Source organism: Periplaneta americana, chromosome 9, assembly GCF_040183065.1.
Source record: "Periplaneta americana isolate PAMFEO1 chromosome 9, P.americana_PAMFEO1_priV1, whole genome shotgun sequence".
NCBI classification, from domain to species: domain Eukaryota; kingdom Metazoa; phylum Arthropoda; class Insecta; order Blattodea; family Blattidae; genus Periplaneta; species Periplaneta americana.
In genome coordinates this window covers 117,078,131-117,091,866 of record NC_091125.1, presented here as the reverse complement: position 1 = coordinate 117,091,866, position 13,736 = coordinate 117,078,131, and the positions used below count along the sequence as shown (strand labels likewise).

Below are 13,736 nucleotides of genomic sequence, written 5' to 3'. Positions count from 1 at the left end.
ACATTTGGATACTACTCGTTCCTATTGAAGCGCACTTCATAAGTAAACTAGTTGATACAGAGTCGCTAAAGAAATGATGAAAGAAGTGGTAGGGTTTCAGCTGCTTTGACATGGAAGCAAACAAGGGCAGGAATATAGATTGGTTAATTAAAGCTACACGAATTCGACCGCCCACCTGCACTGTCATGAAAGTGTTGTCATGGAAACTTCAGGATATAATAAAGTGAGTAGAAGAATTAATTTTGGACTTATTTAATACACATACAAATTTAATCTGGAGAGACAATGAAACAGATTACACGAAAAAGAAGTACAGTGAGAAGTGCATGTCTCTTATACTCGTTTTGTAATTTCTTTGTTTTTCCTTTTCAGAATAATGTTTAATGTAACTATTAAATGAATCTGTATTTTAGTGTAAATCTGTAAAACTATTAAAACAGTAGCATAAAACTCACTCCGGAGATACTTGTAGAATTACCAGCCATCAAGTGACCTTGAACATGAATGTGAAATTGAGAATGAAAATGAACTTTAATATAAATATGAAATGACCTGAAATTGACAATAAAATGACAATGGAACGACTATAAAAGGGACTATGAAATGACTATGTATATGGCTCTAAAAGACAATAAAATACCACGAATATGGAAATGGGAATAACCTAAAAAGTGACAACGGAAATCATTTAAATGACTTTGATAGTGGAAATGAAATGACCATTATTGTGGCCATGTGTTAAAAAAGTGACAACAGAAATGATGATAATAGGACTATGAAAGTGACTATGAACATTACCATGCAAGTATAATGTGAATGAGCAAGAAAGTGATACGAAAACGATTATACAAATGACTAAAGTGACAACGGAAGTGGTGGCATAAATAACAATGAGAACGATTACGAGAGTGACACTGTGAATGACCAAGAAAGTGAAATGAGAAATGTTATATACGACTATGAAAGTAAACAATGAAAATGACTATGAATGCCGAAGAAAATGGCAAAGGAAATTACTATGTATGTTTTTACGAAAGTGACAATGAAAATGACCTTGAAAGTATGTGAATGAGCAAGAGGTGAAAACAAATGATATGTAACTATGAAAGCAAATGAAAATTACCATGAAAATGAAAATGTGAATTATGATGCAAATGATTATGAACGTGAGAACGAAACTGACTATGTAAATGAGTATGAAAGTAAGGGTAGAGTAACTAGAAAAGTACCAATGCGAATGACAAAATAGATAAGAATGGAATAGTCTGTGTGAGTGATTATGAAAGCGTCAGTGACAACGATAATGAAAGCGAGAATGAAAATTACCATGAAAATGACAATGTGAATGACCAGAAAAGTGACAACGGAAATGACAATATAACAATGAAAGAGACAATTAAAATGACAAAGATAAAGCTTATAAAAGAGGCAATGAAAATGACCACGAAAATGACATTATTTATCGTAAGATACCAACAAATGTGACAACGGGAATTACTATGTGGCTATGAAAGAGAAAATTACAATAAAATTAGAAAGATAATAGTAATAAAACAGCAATGGAAATGATTATACTGGGTGGAAGTGAAGTAGCATTTCAGATTTCCAGAGTGAATAACTCATGTTGTATGTAACAAGAAACTATAAATATCGTATTGGTGGAAAGTTCATAGATTAAAAAAAAAAATGTTTTTTCCCAAATGTTTAACAATCTCTCATTCGGTAACTATTGCGAGTAGAATCGTGATTTTTTGTGCATATCGGTAGGATATCTAATAAAGAATAATTTATCCTTCTGACGTATTTCAATACCGTGCACGATTTTTGTGTAAATTTAATTTTAAAACCCCCTAAATTCAAGGCATTGCACGAAGCGAGCTTGTGGTAACGTCTCGGCAGACAGCAGCTTACGTACGGAGACTCTTACATCTGTATCTCGAGTAGAGAGTATTAGCGACTACGTTGCCGGACTGCTGAAACTTCAAACTTAATTTTCTAATTAACCGTGCATTTAATCATAAAACGTAATATGTTTCCTATTCATCTACGTGTACCCTATCGTCCCTTTCAATCTGCAAGGGTATTTTAATTCCACCCTATATAATGACAATATCAATGACCAAGAAAGTGACAACAGGAATGACGATGAAAATGATTAGTAAGGTGACAATGAAAAAAAATCCACGAAAATAATAATGTAATAGCTATGAATGTGACAACGGAATAGATATGTAATTCACTGCAAATGACAAATAAATTGACCATGACCAGCGTACAAGAGCAGGGATATGGAAATGTGAAATAATGAAAAAGTATTTCAGTGGAAACTAAAGGAACAATGAACATGTGAATAACAATGAAAGTAACGAAGATAATGAAAAGTCAACAAAACTTAGAATGAGAATATAGACAAAAAATACTGTAATGACAAAGAAAATAAAAGAAAAACAAATTAGAAATTTAATATAAATAACAATGGAAACGTCAACGAAACTGTTAATGTTTTTATGCTCGACCATGCCGAAATGTAGTAATTATACACCTGGTAGCAGTCCTTTAATGCATGTCATTAAAGTACACCTACTCATTAAAGTACAGGTCTTCAGCCAATCAGAAGTCAGCTTTGTACCGTTATATCGATTATTCTCGGATATGCAATCGACAGACAATTAGCGAAAAGTCACGGAGGCTGGAAATCCAATACTGTCGCAGAAGGTTATGTTCTGTTACTATAATAATTAGCGTTAATTGTAAATAATATTCAAATAAATTCAATTTGTCATCTCGTTTTTCAATTCTAAATCAATTTCCAGGTTATATCAGACTGATGTTCATTCATATTCTGTGCCAAGGTCAATGACATTCGGTCTCGAAAAAAATCAATACTTTCGCGTCTGCGCACATCTCACAATTCAGGTCAGTTCGAACATAACCATAAAAAGACCTAATTTTCAATACTTTCAAGTTAGAAATATGGTCGAGCATAAAAAGTCGTATGAAACTTGCCTATAATGGTAATTAAGACGCTCATATGGAAATTATGAAACTCGCTTGCGCTCGTTTCATAAACGATCATACTTGCGTCTTAATTACTACCATTATAGGCTAGTTGCATAATGTACTAATACAAACTAGGATGAAGACGCTAATGATGATGACTAAGTAAGTTGAAGAAAATAATGAAAATGACAACAGCAATTTTAATGGAAATAACATTATCGGTAAAAATGAAAAAAAAAAGATAATTAAAATGATAATAAAAATAAATATGGTAAAATCAATGCGATTACTGACAATTACAATGAAAATATATACGAAGTAACAATAAAAATGACGACAATAATAATATAATATTAAAATAATAATAATAAAATAATAATAGATAAAATGTCAATAAAGTGACGACGACAATGACAGTAACACTAAAGTGACAATAAAAATTAAAATAACAAAAATAAATAGGGGGTAGGCCTAAGTGGCGTACTCTAGAATGTATGGAAGGTCTATTTCCCTTCCTCCGCTACTCCTCAGTGGGTTGTACACATTCTAACTTTTACAAGGAATGCACTTCGCCATTACTTATTCATTCAAAACTTCGAACACGACAAGAAATTAAAAAGCAGAGAAATTGTTGGCGGCGAAAAAAAAAGCAACTTTTATTGTTATTTTTCGTTTCAAAGAAAAACTAAGTGGAATAAAAAACATCGAGTTCACGTCCACAATTTAAATGAAGTTCACATCGCAACAATCCCTCAGATATAAAATAATAAAGAAGAAGGAAACAGAGCAAAGACGTGACTAAATGAGGTTTCGAGAAACAAAAGAGAGCAACTTTGATGTTAACAAAAGACGAACACCACGCGCTCTCAATTCAATTCAATTTGAAGTCCCTAGACAAGAAGATAAATCCATTAAGGGAGAAGATTTCATCCTTTTTTTTTCTAATTTAAAGAAACCGCAATATTTCTTGCCAAACATTGCTTATTTTTCTTCTTCAATTCAAGCTGCTCAGGCTTTGACATGCAGAGACAAATTTATACAATTTAATAGGTTTAAACTGCCATATCTAAATTAATAAAAATGTTACAGTTAAATTCATTACTTTACAAGTATGTAAGGCACAAAGGAAATGTAAAAGAAATGCTTTAAATAAGGAGAAGCGAAAGTGTGGTTTCCAAGCTCTCAGAACAGCTTCGGGTCCACTAAGTTTCGTACAACATACATTAGGCCTATTAGATTTTATGGCGTGGTGCTAACAACATTACCTCATATGCGTGAGTGAAAGTTATACCTCCGTGCATACTGGGGAGGTTATCCTTGGCTCATTCTACATTGGTTTAACCCAGCATAACTATACCAAATTCCTTTGAGTAGAGAGTAATATTACATATATTACGACCTTATTTTGTCACAAGTATCTCAGATAAAAGAAAATAACCAACTATAAGCTTAATTCAGGTGATAGACGTGGAATAAGCCCAAGTGCACTTAGGCCCCTTTGGGGTCATTGTGATTTCTTAAATTTTTATGTCAGACGATACTGGTCTCACAGTTTTATTTCCTTCCGAAAGATTTTTATCAGATTTGAACTCGCGAACTTCGCATTCAATGGCAAGCATCGTAGCATTACAACACCTATGACTACAAAGTGGAGATTTATCTACGTTCTATACGTACTGGATGAATGAGAATCAATATTTAAGTTACAAATTGATGTAGTGACTTGCATTTCTGAATGAGACGCCTGAAGTTATTCACCGCTAGATGGCAATATTGTTGATATGCGTACAAGCAAAACAAAGAAGCAGTAGTTGCAAGACAGCGGCTCCTCTGCACGAATGTAGCTACCTCTGACAACTTGATCCGAACATCGACGCGCGCTTGTTTTTGGCTAGTAATGATGCACTCATGACCCATCGACTAGAATGATAGTTCTTATCATCACTATTTTGTGGAAATTTGGAAAAGTCTCGGACTACCCATTAACAAAATTAAAAACATTATCATTGTAATTAGAAGGTACTTGCACATATTAAAACATCATTTATGTAATAATTTTTAGAAGTAACATATGTTATTTTGATCTCTGATTTCATATTTATTTATTTGTATTTTTTCTTCAGCATTTATTGTGTGTACAGTTAAACCCTAAGTTTTTAATTCCCGTTATTATTGTATTTCTGTTTACCTTGTCTTTTTAGGCAATCTGTACTGTAAATTCAGGAGGTTCCCTGCGGGACAAAATTCCGGCACACCGGCGACGCTGATATAAACTCTGCAGTTGCGAGCGTCGTTAAATAAACCATAATTTGAATTTATATACATACATATATAGGTCTATACATATATAAAAATTCCGACTAAAAACTGAGTCTAAACTTGGTCCATTTGTTTTATACAACTGCACTGCCCATTCCTTGAAGATAGATTGCGTCGGAGTTTCTGCTCTCTGCTCTCTCCTGCCTTCCCGCTCCTTGTGCCCCTATTAAATAAGCTATACTCGGGGATATTTTCTTTTACTCTATCCACAAGGAGGGGGTGAGTGGGTGGGTTTGAAGTTTCACTTCGGCATCGCTTCTTTTCCTCCCTCTTGTTTAATTAATGAATAGGCGAGCGAAAGCCCGCCGCAATAAGCCGCTTGCTGCCTCTTTAATTGTTTCGTTCCTCGGAGCGCCAGTCAATTGCCGGGACTGATAACGCCGCATGGGGGGCGCGGAGGCAGATGAGCAGTTAGCATTACGTTCCGGCCGCCTATAAAGTGGTGAAACTGGAATTTTCTTACTTGAGTGCTTGTTGTCCCGAATTCTCTTTGTTACGGTAATTCACCAAGAAGCAATACTGTAGATCGGATTTTAGCAACAAGAAGTGAAGAACGCTGCACAAAGTGCAGAACATTAGACTGGGGTCTACTTTTATTTGTTATGAATAGAGTCCTGCGTTTGGTTACTTTGAGTATAACAGAAGATTTTTACTTACGTACAAAATATACTGTCACGTGGATTTAATAACAAACTATTTATTGAAAGCCATCTTATGGGCAAAGGAAGATTGTTACTCACGTACAAAATATACTGTCACGTGGATTTCTTAAACTATTTATTGAAAGCCACCTTATGGGCAACAGAAGATTGTTACTTACGTACAAAATATACTGTCACGTGGATTTAATAACAAACTATTTATTGAAAGTCATCTTATGGGCAACAGAAGATTGTTACTCACGTACAAAATATACTGTCACGTGGATTTAATAACAAACTATTTATTGAAAGCCATCTTATGGGCAACAGAAGATTGTTACTTACGTACAAAATATACTGTCACGTGGATTTAATAACAAACTATTTATTGAAAGCCATCTTATGGGCAACAGAAGATTGTTACTTACGTACAAAATATACTGTCACGTGGATTTAATAACAAACTATTTATTGAAAGCCATCTTATGGGCAACTCACGTACAAAATATACTGTCACATGGATTTAATAACAAACTATTTATTGAAAGCCATCTTATGGGCAACAGAAGATTGTTACTTACGTACAAAATATACTGTCACGTGGATTTAATAACAAACTATTTATTGAAAGCCATCTTATGGGCAACAGAAGATTGTTACTTACGTACAAAATATACTGTCACGTGGATTTAATAACAAACTATTTATTGAAAGCCATCTTATGGGCAACAGAAGATTGTTACTCACGTACAAAATATACTGTCACGTGGATTTAATAACAAACTATTTATTGAAAGCCATCTTATGGGCAACAGAAGATTGTTACTCATGTACAAAATATACTGTCACGTGGATTTAATAACAAACTATTTATTGAAAGCCATCTTATGGGCAAAGGAAGATTGTTACTCACGTACAAAATATACTGTCACGTGGATTTAATAACAAACTATTTATTGAAAGCCATCTTATGGGCAAAGGAAGATTGTTACTCACGTACAAAATATATTGTCACGTGGATTTCTTAACAAACTATTTATTGAAAGCCATCTTATGGGCAACAGAAGATTGTTACTCACGTACAAAATATACTGTCACGTGGATTTAATAACAAACTATTTATTGAAAGCCATCTTATGGGCAACAGATGATTGTTACTCACGCACAAAACACACTGTCACGTGGATTTCATAACAAACTCTTTATTGAAAGCCATCTTATGGGCAACAGAATATTATCCTCAAAATAAGTAAAACACCGTCCAGATTCTAGATAATTTCTGTTTCATAATATATTCTTCACCTAAAAATTAAAAACCAATGCTCATTATTTGTTTCCTATTTACAGAGTTTTGAATATTTAAATTGCACTTTATAAAAGAAATAGATGTATTTATCAAAGTGAAAATGAGTTTAGAAGTAAATAACATAACAGGCTATTGCAAGGATTGAAATTTGAATATTCACAATTGAAAATGAGTTAATACTGAAACTTTTCAACTTTTGTTCATTCAGAAAAATGCTTGTAGGTTTTTTTCGTGTCTCCAAGTATTATCGTCTCTAATGCCAGATTATAGAAAATAATTATGAATATTTGTTTTACGCGTGAACGTTGAAATTGGATACAGCCTAAGCATGTATATATTTATAAATAATTAAATACATAAAAATAAATAGTGAAAATTATGATAATATAACAAATCACAGTAAAAACAAAATTATTTACACTGACTACTTCCTTCTTGTTCTGTTTCGGCATGCTGACGCCCTTACTCACTGAACAGCAGACCTGAACTGTGTGTCTGGGGTTCAGTGCCACTGATCTATACGCTATACGCAACTACATTGTTTCGGGTTGCTTGGTGAATCTAGGTGACCAAATGCAGGTCTCTAGTTACCTATAAATGCTAGGGTTAGGGAATGAGGTATTAACTTGCATATGGGTAGAAGTATAGTACGATGTACCGAAGTGCATATGATATTTCCATGCAGAAATTCTGCGTCATCATATGATGAAGGATAGGTGGAACGGAGAAAAATTCTCTCCGGCACCGGGATTTGAATCCGGGTTTTCAGCTCTACGTGCTGACGCTCTATCCAGTAAGCCACACTGGATTCCCATTCCGATGCCGGATTGAATCCTCTCAGTTTAAGTTCCACCTCTTAGGTTCCTCTAGTGGGAAACCCTATAATATATTGGCGTACTTAGTGTCTCTTGAACATAACGTAGTAGGAAATTTTCAACTTTTATATATTTGAAACATAATAAAATTAATAACATTTTTAAGATTGCAATATTCATTCATTCATAGTGGCAGCAAGTAATACTGTGACCAAATTGTCATTGTAACGAACATGTCACACGTTACGAAAAAATACTTGTGAACAACTTATCATTGTGACGAACAGGTATTGTGACCAAATTTTCATTGTGACGAACTGTCAGTGACTAAACTTGCCGGTGACGAAACATTTGTGACGAAACGTCCTAGACCCTGAATAACCAGTGTAACTTATTTAAAATAAAATTATTAATTTATGTAAGTTGACAATTTTTAGTTTTTATGAAAAATTGTTATATTACCGTTTTCTGAATCCTAATGCTCACCAATATATTGACTGACAGAGGTTCCCTTTTGTGGATATGTAATTCAATTGCTACGGAAAACCTATAACGCATAAGGGTGTGTATGTCATCTTTGTGACACTTTCTCCCTTCAGGGCGGACCGAGGTCCTTCAGGACCGCGACCACAGGATATATTGTTGGTAAAAATGAAATCAACGTGGGACGAAAGAACTGTCACTGGTGGATTTTGCCCAGAGCAGAGTGTAATTCCCAAAGAGATTTAATTAATGTGCAAGTTTGCTTCCACTAAATATACAATAATGCTGTGGTAATTAGGTTCAATAAATATTGTAACATAATAACCCCAACGAACTTAATTATACTTACAGTAAGCTAATATAAAGGAAAAATACGAAGTCCAACTGATGAAATATGTAAAAGAAAAATTCACGGACAAACATAAATGCAACGCTGTCACGGTGGTCTAGCGGCTAGAGCGCTGGACTTATAATCCTGTGGACCCGGTTTCGATACCCGATGTAACCCCGATTTATAACTTCTGTTGGACAAACCCGTGGTCCAGGTAACATAAGGTTTTTTTTTTCCGGGAGCTACAGTTACTCTATGGCATTCCAAGACATCTCCATCATCTCATCTCATTACGGGTGTAGCATAGACCAGTCCCCTATGGCGCACCCTGGACAACGACTCTGTCGATAAATTGGTCTACATAATTGGCTTCATATGGATTAATGACGAAAAGTCAAATACCCGTCATTAGTAAAAAAGAACCACACATACAATAAAATTGACTCCAGCAAATAAAATAAATTAAAAATGCCTGATTAATATGCATTCCAATAAAATAATAATTCTGCAATGCTTAGGAAAAGTGGCATAAGTCAGTTTCCATAAATCAATTTTTTCTTAATTTATTGACAACTTAATGGAACATCTGCTCGCTTGGGAAAAGAGGCATAACTTAAGTATTTCTCCCATTAGAATAATTCATACAGAAGAAAATCAAATCGATATACACCAGTGTGAAGACAGTTTTTTTTCCTTCTCCTGTAAAATTAACATTTTGGACTTGTGCCACTTTTCCCGAGCACTACAGAATTTATACTAAATATGTGAATGGTAGATACCATTTGGATGTTCTAAAATATAACTCACGTAAGATAAAAAAATCAAGATTATAAACTAACGGAAATGAAGGAAAGAAGGCAGGCAGTGAAACACTACAATTTGTTCAACGACACTTCAAACAGCAGAGATTATTCAGTACTGAAATTCTACGTGGGAAACAAATGACCAAGGAACTTTGCCTGGAGTCCTCTCTTAGGGTTAGGCTTCTTTCACGCGCCGTAAACATATGACACAGAAGCAGTAGCTTTACTTACCTCTCGGAGGAAGTCACGCTATAAGGATTTTATCGTTTTTAAAAGCCACCGCTCTCGGATTTGAATCTGCTATCCTGGAATCCAACAACTATGACGGGAAACTGGCTACCGAAGACGACTTCGACAGTAAAGACAGGTGGAGACGAAAGAACATGTGAAAAGAAGCGAAGGAAAGAGCCAAGTCGAGTGCCAATCTTGTTGAAAAAAAAGTTAAAAATTAGGAAAAAGGTAATGTGAATAACGTCAGGAGGGCAAGGAAAGAATATACAGGTGGAAGTGACATATCCTTTCAGATTTCCAGAGCGAATAGCTCTTGTCATATGTAATAAAAAACTATATCATATTGGTGAAAAGATCAAATTTTTTTTTCAGAAAAAAAAAAACGGGTTTTTCCCAAATGTTTAAAAATTTCTTATTGGATAAGTATTGCGAGAACGATCGTGATTTTTGTCCATATCGATAGGCCATCTTACAAAGAATGATTTATCCCTCTGGCGCATTTTAATAGCGTGAACTGTTTTCGTGTAAACTTAATTTTAAAAACTCTTAAATTCAACCCATTGCGAGAACTTCTCGGCAGCTTACGTACGGAGACTCACCGAGTTCGTTGACTCTTACATCTGTATTACGAGTAGAGTGTATAGCGACGATGTTGCCGGACTGCTGAAACTTCAAACTTAATTTTCTAATTAACCGTGCATTTAATCACAAAACGTAATCTAGATTTTCTATTCATTTACGTGTACCCTATCGTTCCTTTCACGCTGAAAGGTTATTTCACTTCCATCCTGTATTAGGGAAGATTGCGCTCCCACAGGAAGTGGATGGAGGAAAAATTAATTTGGCGGATTAACTCTCTGGGAGGAAGGGATGAGATGAAAGAAATATCCAATTGGGTTTCGAAAGTCGGATATTCCACAGGTTTCGTAATAGTCATCATATCTATGGAAGAATCCAGGAATTTGTTCTCATAACAGTCAAAAACGTCGAAGACCGGTTCATAATCGTAAGCGTTGCATAAAGAAACAAAAAATACACGTGTTTGGTCATTGCCATCTGACATAAATGGGGCACTGTGAGCCCATATACCCATCGACAGGAATCGTAACTGTAGCCATCGGCAGAATAGAGAATTTGAAGCAGAGAACATTCTGCCACATTTATATTTGCAATAGATGTGCAAATACTGGGTGTTCATTTCAAAGTGTGTCATGACGTCACTGTTGTTGGGTCCCCGATTTGAAGAGAGTTTCAATTTATATGTTAGAGAAGTTGCTTATTATTTAAGGCGTTCTTCAATCTGAACTTGAGAACGTGTATGGTATAACTTGAACGTCGTAGCAACAGATGGCGGTCTGTACAGTCTGTGTGCTACCATAACCTCTTTCGAACTGTGTTTTGCGCCGGCAAGTCGTACGCAGGGTATTTGTTATCATCGGTTGCGTACGGTAACATTCCACAACACAAATCAAATGCTCCGTGTCCATGTTGACCGTCGAAGTTAATGTCAACAAATACGTAAGTAATCGTCTTAACCCTCTCCCCATATCCCGACAGTACGTATTTCCAAACAGTTCACATTCCTGCCACTACCGGCGTTACCGTACGTATCGGTATGTACTCTTCAGAATGAACGCCGTACTTGCTAGGCAACTTCTCTGCCTCATAGGTTATACACCTCTGCGGAAGTGTAGGAAGATTGAATTCTCTAGGCTCATCAGCTAGCCACATGACGGCATACAGCGAGCCAAGACACATTTTGAACTGAACACCCAGTATATGACTACTGCAAGTTTAATTTATGTTGAGAAAAGCATGAAGAGAATTACTGAAAAAAAAAAACAATTCCCATATCGGAGAGTCAATCACTAGCAGTTGTACGTAGCAGATGTCACTACAGCTCAAGCGAAATAACTGTTACGTTTTCTTTTATGTGACGATATTTATGATTATATTTTCTTTTGCTTTGAGAAAGAAAATTCATGCTGCGACAATACAGAACCTGGCCAGCCGTCGGATGCTAGAACAGCGCCACTGAACACCAATATTGTATTTCACCTGGGAATCGAAATGTCAATAACTGTCACTCCGCGGATGTTGCAGTCCAACTCGTGTAACAGTTAACATCGCACAATATAATCCGAGCTAAGTTAATAAGCGATTTGATTACACATACTATTACAGATTCAATGTTATTCACAATTGATTCTACGGCCACAACATACTACAGACATTAGAGAAGTGATTTATATATTTTATAGTTCATTTCTCCATGCTGAATGTAACATTTTAGTTGATACAGAGTTGTTATCAGTGGTCTAACTGTTGGTTCCAAGGTTCGCGGGGTTAAAATTCTGCCGAGTGTGATGGATTTTAGGAGGCGATGTAAACCATAGCATAGCTTTCTCCGTGAGAGAAATATCCTAGACTTATGGCACTTCAGAGAATCTTGTCCCTAAAGCCGGGACTATGATGTACTTAACGTTACGTAACATTATCGGAATTGCCGAAAATAAATATGGTAATATCAGTTCTGTATTTACGATGCACTTAAAAATGACATTATTCAACTAACTTAGATTGGTGGTTGTGTTAAACACGGTTAGAAAAAAATATGTATGACACAGAAAGAAACAGTGTGTACCGACATAGTTGTCTAAAAATGGAAAGAAAATGAGGCAAATTCCGAAAATCAGGTTCAAGTAGTATTACAGTCTAAATTATGTGAAATAATAAAATAATATAATTTAAGGATATCAACAATAAAACCAAACTTGCGGCCTTTGTAGACCACAGCACAAAATATAAAAAGTAGTATAAAACGAAAAAATTCAACAAGTTTTTAAATTGGTTATTTTAAGACACTTCATCAACTGCTATGATCATCTAGCGTCTGAATAAGATGAAGGTGATAATGCAAACGAAATGAGTCCAAGGTCCAAGGCCGAAAGTTACCCAGCATTTGCTCTTAATGAGTTGAGGGAAAATCCTCGTAAAACCTCAACATGGTAACTTGTCCTAATCAGGATTTGAAGCCGTGCCCGCTCGTTTACGGTCAGGCATGCCAACCGTTATTCCACAGCGGTGGACTTGAACCAGTTAAAAGTTTTAAATATCTAGGTAATAATATGACGTATCAGGGTAACACTGATCGGGTAGGAGAAACTCTCTTCACTTACCAACATGTGTGGTATACAATAAAACGAATTTTAGCTCATAAATTAAATTTTGCAAAGTAATGAAGTTACGGACGGCCAGATAGCTCAGTTGGTAGAGCAACTGGCTACGGACTGGAAGGTCCGGGGTTCGATCACGCGTGGTGAAGGAATTTTCTCGTGATCGGCCCGATGCTCACCTAGTTTCCTATCAAATAATATAAACATATGTATTAAAAAAAATGGATTATCATACACGCCTCATATACAAGGAATTTAATATACTGAATATTAAACAAATGTACATAATGCCCTATTAAAATACTACCATAAAATAATGACTATTATGACCATGGTTACAATACAAGAAGACACACTGTATCATGTCCTTTGTTTGAAGCAGGATAAATGCATGGCTCATATTTCGCTCCAAGATTGTATAATAACTTCATTAAAAAACATTCAAAATTAGCATCTTCCAATAACAAATTATTTAAAAAGCAAGAATTTCAACTGATTTTAAATACTGATAAATTTTCATTTTAATTTATTTTATTTTGTATATATTATATATTCTTTTCTATATTTTTATTTTTGATATTTTATATTTTTTATATTTCTCTCTTACTTTAAATTAAAAAAATATATTATT

At 35.1% G+C, this 13,736-nt stretch overlaps 1 protein-coding gene across 4 annotated transcripts in view; it reads right to left on the bottom strand.

Annotated features, from left to right (window-relative positions):
• LOC138706411 (kinesin-like protein CG14535) overlaps positions 1-13,736 on the bottom strand; it is a 572,747-nt gene that overhangs the window by 230,153 nt on the left and 328,858 nt on the right. The gene's annotated exons all lie outside the window — the stretch shown is intronic.